The sequence below is a fragment of the Vespa mandarinia genome, chromosome 10 (assembly GCF_050613455.1).
Source record: "Vespa mandarinia isolate Hongniang chromosome 10, ASM5061345v1, whole genome shotgun sequence".
Taxonomy (NCBI): Eukaryota; Metazoa; Arthropoda; class Insecta; order Hymenoptera; family Vespidae; genus Vespa; species Vespa mandarinia.
Window position 1 is genome coordinate 5344887 of NC_140819.1, and position 7872 is coordinate 5352758.

Below are 7872 nucleotides of genomic sequence, written 5' to 3' on the forward strand. Positions count from 1 at the left end.
AGTCCCCGGTAGGACTTTTAATCGCGCACGCGAACACCCACGCGGGTGTTAGAATAACGATGACTCTAAGTTGAAATCCAAAGTGACATATGCTAACCGGTATTTAGACTTTCCATGATATTTGTCGGGATTTCCGCCCCGCTACCAAACATTAGGATTGTCATAACATCAGCCAGCTATGTACAGCACTACAAGGTAAACCGTTCGCGCACCCCGAATTTCAACACTAAACGAAGTCCATGGTAGGACTTTTAATCGCGCCCGGACACCCACGCAAGTGTTCGGAAAACGGTGACTCTACTCTGAAAAAACGCGTTCGCGATGTAATCTAATCGAATATTCGAGCAAATATAAACGAAGTCCCCGGTAGGACTTTTAAGTCGCGCCCGCGTATATTCACGTGAGTGATAGAAAAACGATGACTCTACTCTAAATTCGCGATTTCGATACGTGCAATCAAACGAAGTTTAATCGCGCCCGAGAACACCCACGCTTGTGTACGCCGACACGCGCGCCAGTGTTCTTCCTATCCTTCCCGTAACCGCGCATAAAAATCCATGATGAATCGTGCCAGGCGATGACGCATTCGACCGGAGGTGAACCTATGCCTTGATGATCTATCCTGAAATAAAAAGAAGATAAGGAAAAAATAAGAAAAAGAAAAGAAAAGACATATTGAATATCGCTGCATGATTGCTCGATCATCCCTGAAAAAGAAAAAAAGTAGATGAATAAAAGAAAGATAAGAAAATATAAGTAGCTCTGCACGCTGCTGAAACAACAATCCGCTTCATCTGATGGGTCCTACCTAATGCTTAAAAATTAAAATTAATTAGAACATATTAATAACAATCCTAAAAGCATAAAAACATAATTAAAAAGAAATAACATAAATAAATATTAAAAAAACATAATTTAAAGGAAATAACATAATTAAATTCTGAAAAGACATAATAAAAAGAAATAACATATTAATAACATAATTAAAAACATAATTAAAAACATAATTAAAGAAGAAAAATATGAATAATAAAAGAGAGCTGCTGAAAGATAAGAAAACAGAAGTAGCTCTGCATGCTGCTGAAACAACAGTCCTCTTCATCTAATGGTTCCTACCTAAAACCTGCAAATCATAATTAATAAGAATATATTAAAAACATAATTAAAACCTGAAAACGTAATTAAAAAGAAATAACAAATAAATATTAAAGAAACATAATTAAAATGAAATAATATAATAAAATTCTGAAATGACATAACGAAAAGAAATAACATAATTAAAAACATAATTAAAGACATAATTAAAGGAGAAAAATATTAGATACAAAAGAAAGCTGCAGAAAGACAAGAAAATAGAAGCAGATCTACACGATGCTAAGACAGGAACCCGCACAGAGGCCCACACCCATGGCCCACCCCATGGGTCCCACCCGAAACTATAAATCATAATTCATAAGAGAATATTAAAAACATAGAAAATAAAAACAAGATAAATATAACTTTAAAAAAAGAGCCGCAGAATGATAAGAGAATAGAAGCAGTTCTACATGATGCTGATACAGCAACCTGGACAGAGGCACTCAACCATGGACCCCTCCCATAGGTCCCACCCGAGATATATAAAGGAAAATTAGTGAGAGCAAATAAGAATTAATAGAAATGACAGTGGACATAAAAGAGAGATAGAAAAATTTCCTTTTCCTTTCTCTGAGAAATTATTGTACAATAGAATTCTGCCATATTCGTTCTTTTGAAGTATTATTAGTGATATAAAGTCGAAAAATATTAATGTTCAGTTGGAATTAGATTAAAAAGATGTTGGAAATGTAAAAAAATATGCAGCCATTCGCTCAGTAATACTTGCGTTAAAGAATTTATAATTAGAGTATGCAAGTAATACCGACCCAGGTCTCACTACGTGGAAGTTGCTGCATGTGGAGACCCACGGGCTGACGGTGACACTACTCTAAAATCCGCGTTCCACGATACCGATCCGCCATACCTTTCCGCTTCAATGCACTGGCTTCTTAACTAACAGGGTATGCGTAGCTTAGCTACTACACACCTCTTACAGATAGCTCCACCATTTGCACCGTCCGCTTCAGACATAACGGATTATTAAGCACATCTGAATTCGTGCTTTCCGAATTTCGAACAATCAAAGCGCACTCCTTAGAAATACTAATCGCGTCGCGACACTCACGTGTGTGTTATAATTACGTATTAATTCTACTATTAAGCCGAAATTCGCGAAGTACCCCCATCGAAATTTTGAAGAAATCAAACGAAGTCCACGGTAGGACCTTTAATCGCGCCCGAACACCCACGCAAGTGTTAGAAAAACGATGACTCTACTCTACAATTCGCGTTTTCGATTCGAACAATCAAACGAAATTTAATCGCGCCCGAGAACACCAACGCCTGTGCCCGCCGACACGCGCGCTAATGTTCTTCCTATCCTTCCCGTATTCGCGTGTAGAAATCGATGATGAAACCAGCCATGCGATGTACCATCCGGTCGCAGATGAACCTATCCCTCGATGACCTATCCTGTAAAAGAAAAAGATAAAGAGGAAATAAAAGAAAGAAAAAAATTACATAAAATAAAACATAATATATATATATATAATATAAACAGAAAATAAACATAATTAACAACATAATTAAAAACATAAACACATAATTAAACACATAATTAAATACATAATTAGAAAGAAACAACATAAATAAATATTAGGAATGCATAATTAAAAGGAAATAACACAATAATAACATAATTGAAAACATAATTCAAAAAGAAAAATATGAGAAAGAAAAGAGAGCCCCAGAAAGAGAGGAATAGAGAGCCCCAAAAAGATAAGACCAAAGAAATAGTTCTATATGATGCTGAGACAGCAGCCCGCACAGAAGCCCTCGCCCACAGGCCCCTCCTGTGGGTCCCACCCGAGATATATAAAGGATAATTAATGAGAGTAAATAAGAATAAATAGAAATGACAACGGATATAAAATTGTGATAGATAAATTTCCTTGTCGTTCCGTAAGAAATTATTGTACAATAAATTCTGTTATATTTCTTCTCTCGAAGAATTATTAGCTATATAAGATGGAAATATATTAATGTTTAGTTGGAATTAGTTTGAAAAGATATTGGAAAAGTAATACAATATGCAGCCATTCGCTCGGTAATATTTGCATTTAAAAGTTTACAATTAAACTTTGCAAGTATTAACGACCCAGGTCTCACTACGTGGAAGTTGCTGCATGTGGAGACCCACGAGCTAACGGTGACTCTACTTTACTCTAAAATCCGCGTACCGCGATACCGATCCCTCATGCCTTCCGCTTCGGATATCTTGGGCATGGGACAAAGCTAACAGGAAGTATCTAGCCTTAGCTACAGGGACTCCACTTACAGAAAGCTTAACCGTTCGACACCCTCCGCCTCAGGCATAACGGATTATTAAGCACATCTGAATTCGTGCCACCGAATTTCGAACAATCAAAGCGCATTAATCGCGTTCGCGACACTCACGTGTGTTATAATTACGTAGATTCTACTATTCTATTCAAATTCGCGAACTAATCTAATCGATATGTCGAAGAAATAAAATGAAGTCCCCGGTAGGACTTTCAATCGCGCAAGCGAACTCTCACGTGAGTGTTAGAATAACGGTGACTCTAAGTTGAAATCCGAAGCGCACGCCGAATTTCAACACTAAAACGAAGTCCATGATAGGACTTTTAATCGCGCCCGGACACCCACGCAAGTGTTCGAAAATCGGTGACTCTACTCTAAATAAACTAATCGAATATTCGAGCAAACAAAACGAAGTCCCCGGTAGGACTTTTAATCGCGCACGCGAACACCCACGCGGGTGTTAGAATAACGATGACTCTAAGTTGAAATCCAAAGTGACATATGCTAACCGGTATTTAGACTTTCCATGATATTTGTCGGGATTTCCGCCCCGCTACCAAACATTAGGATTGTCATAACATCAGCCAGCTATGTACAGCACTACAAGGTAAACCGTTCGCGCACCCCGAATTTCAACACTAAACGAAGTCCATGGTAGGACTTTTAATCGCGCCCGGACACCCACGCAAGTGTTCGGAAAACGGTGACTCTACTCTGAAAAAACGCGTTCGCGATGTAATCTAATCGAATATTCGAGCAAATATAAACGAAGTCCCCGGTAGGACTTTTAAGTCGCGCCCGCGTATATTCACGTGAGTGATAGAAAAACGATGACTCTACTCTAAATTCGCGATTTCGATACGTGCAATCAAACGAAGTTTAATCGCGCCCGAGAACACCCACGCTTGTGTACGCCGACACGCGCGCCAGTGTTCTTCCTATCCTTCCCGTAACCGCGCATAAAAATCCATGATGAATCGTGCCAGGCGATGACGCATTCGACCGGAGGTGAACCTATGCCTTGATGATCTATCCTGAAAAAAAAAGAAGATAAGGAAAAAATAAGAAAAAGAAAGGAAAAGACATATTGAATATCGCTGCATGATTGCTCGATCATCCCTGAAAAAGAAAAAAAGTAGATGAATAAAAGAAAGATAAGAAAATATAAGTAGCTCTGCACGCTGCTGAAACAACAATCCGCTTCATCTGATGGGTCCTACCTAATGCTTAAAAATTAAAATTAATTAGAACATATTAATAACAAACCTAAAAACATAAAAATATAATTAAAAAGAAATAACATAAATAAATATTAAAAAAACATAATTAAAAGAAAATAACATAATTAAATTCTGAAAAGACATAATAAAAAGAAATAACATATTAATAACATAATTAAAAACATAATTAAAACATAATTAAAGAAGAAAAATATGAATAATAAAAGAGAGCTGCTGAAAGATAAGAAAATAGAAGCAGCTCTGCACGATGCTGAAAGAACAGTCCTCTTTATTTCATGGGGCCTACCTAAAACCTGTAAATCATAATTAATAAGAATATATTAAAAACATAATTAAAAAGAAATAACATAATAAAAATCTGAAAAGACATAATGAAAAGAAATAACATAATAATAATCTGAAAAGACATAATGAAGAGAAATAACATATTAATAACATAATTAAAAACATAATTAAATAAGAAAAATATTAGATAGAAAAGGAAGCTGCAGAAAGATAAGAAAATAGAAGCAGCCCTACACGATGCTAAGAGAACAACCCGCACAGAGGCCCACACCCATGTCCCCATCCCATGGGTCCCACCCGAGACTTATAAATCATAATTAATAGGAGCAAATAACAATGAAAAATGTGAAATAGAAAAGAGTGTTCCAAAAAGAGAAGAAAAGAGAAGCAGCTCTATAAGATGCTGAGACAGCAACCCGCACTGAGGCCCACACCCATGGGCCCCTCCCATGGGTCCCACCCGAGATTTATAAATGATAATTAATGATAGTAAATAAGAAAAAATAGAAATGACAGTAATTATACGAACGATAAAATGCTGAATTTTGTCTAATTATACTTAAGAAAGATAAAAGATTAATTAAAAAGAAATGAAATATTCTGAACACAGATATAAATAAATATTATTCCCTCTGAAAGAATTATTATATGTATTAATTGATAATATATGATAATATATGTACATGTTGTCTATAACGTCGCTAAGAATATCCTGTTGTTTAAATATTAATTAATTATTCCTTCACGTGTTCGCGATCCCACGACCCGGACCTAGCTGAAAAGAAATAAGGAAAGAAAAAAGAATTAGTTTATATGTATATTAATTATACGAACGATAAAATGCTAAATTTAATTTGATTAAACTTAAGAAAAATAAACGATTAATATAAATAAATATTATTCTCTCTGAAAGAAATATTATTATATCTATTAATCGATAGTAAATGACAATACATGTATATGATTTTTATAACGTTGCTAAGAATATCTTATTGTTTAAATATTAATTATACTTTATGTATATCGTACATTGTTTAAATATTAAGATAATCCTATTTATTAATTATTCCTTCCCGTGTTCGCGATCCCACAACTTAGAGCTAGCTGAAAAGAAATAAGGAAAACGAAAGAATATGTATATATGCATATTAATTATACGAACGATAAAATTCTGAATTTAATTTAATTAAACTTGAAAGCTAAGAAAAGAAAAACATTAATTAAAAAAGAATGAAAAATTTTGAATGCTGATCTAAAGAAATATTATATTACTTTTACATTTCATAGATATGTGATTTTAATATAGAACTCGATTTTATTAAAATAAAATTATGAATTGAATTGAACTTTAGAAAAGAAAAAATGTGCAAAATTTATCAATCGACTTTAACGTAAAATTTGATTTTATTAAACTAGAATCATAAATTCAATTAAGTTAAAGAAAAGAGTTTAATATTAAAAAGACATAAAATATGAAATAATCCTATTCGCGTACGCGTGGCAATGTGGGAATATTATTTACGGAAAGTTACTTTGTCTCAGTTTTTTAAATTTACACCCCTACACCCATCACCATAAGAGCATTTTGAGTGACCGCATGGTAAAATTAAAATATTAACATAGTAAAACTAAGAGCCATTCTCGAAAGTTCCTAGTGAACCTTCGAAAATAACTCAATAGTCTAATAGTTGTCCTCTTGAGCCACATGTTGTCTTCTGCATATAGCCTCTTCTTTGCTTCGTGCCTCAACCTAATCGATTATCACTCTAAAACTGTAACGACAAAATTTGATTCCAAATTCTAAGATATGAAAGAAAACACTAATACAAACCTAACGAATCTGAAAACTTATTATTATCCTTTCGAAAGATACTTTTTCGCTGTGTGGGAGAAATTAGATATTAATTATAAAAAAATTAGAAATTAGATAATAGTATATTAATTGCTGAAAATCCTGAACTAAAAAATAATTAATTTATCATCTAGGCTTACGGACTACGTCTCTTTGTTTTTTAGCAATCATTCTACTCGATTTTTCTCTTTCAAAACTAATGAGTCTCTATCAAGACATTTTTTGTATCAATTTAAATTGACTAAATATTTAATTAATAATTATTTAAAAATATAAAGCAAACCCTTGAACGTTCCTTCTTACAAACGAATATTTTAATTATTGTAATAAAATCATCCACAGTTTCGTTTGTAATCCAGAGACTATCCATCGCGTGTGTCTTCTTACTCGTTCCTTATTAGAACTTATGAATATCGATTCTTTACTTATTTCCGCGCGAGTAAAATATTTAAAAATGTATTAAAATATTCAAAATCTCAAATAATTATAAACGCGTTTGAGCAAGAAGACCCTATCCTGATCTAATAAATAAATGAAAAAATAAGAAACCATACACGAGTAAATCTCCGAAGAAATTTACTCGTGGTCACTCAATGCTCTTCTACTAATTAATTACAACCAATCACCCGTGCCGATTCGGACCTTTCGTCCTCGACATGATTGAGTGATTGGAGGGACTTAAAAATTCACTCACTACTTAAGAAGTTCTGCGATGGCTCCAAAACACTCGTCCGCGGTTTAAGTCGAAATTGTTGATTAGGTAGGTCGACACCGAAGTTGATCAAAATCCTCTTCAATGATGCACTGACTCTATTACGCGATAAATAATTTTCAACGAACGGTCACTGAATTTACATCGAGAAACTATACGGTCTTTTGTAAATACAGTCTGTGGGACTGTTAAAAAAGCAAAACGGTTTGCAAACACACACTGACTCTAACGATTGCATTGCACGCAATCGATACAAATACACTTGTATAAATCACGAAACACGGACGAACAAACACTGCATCTACTTCGCGATATTCTTATTCCAGCCATACAAATATTCGATTACATTAATGCTCCGCAAA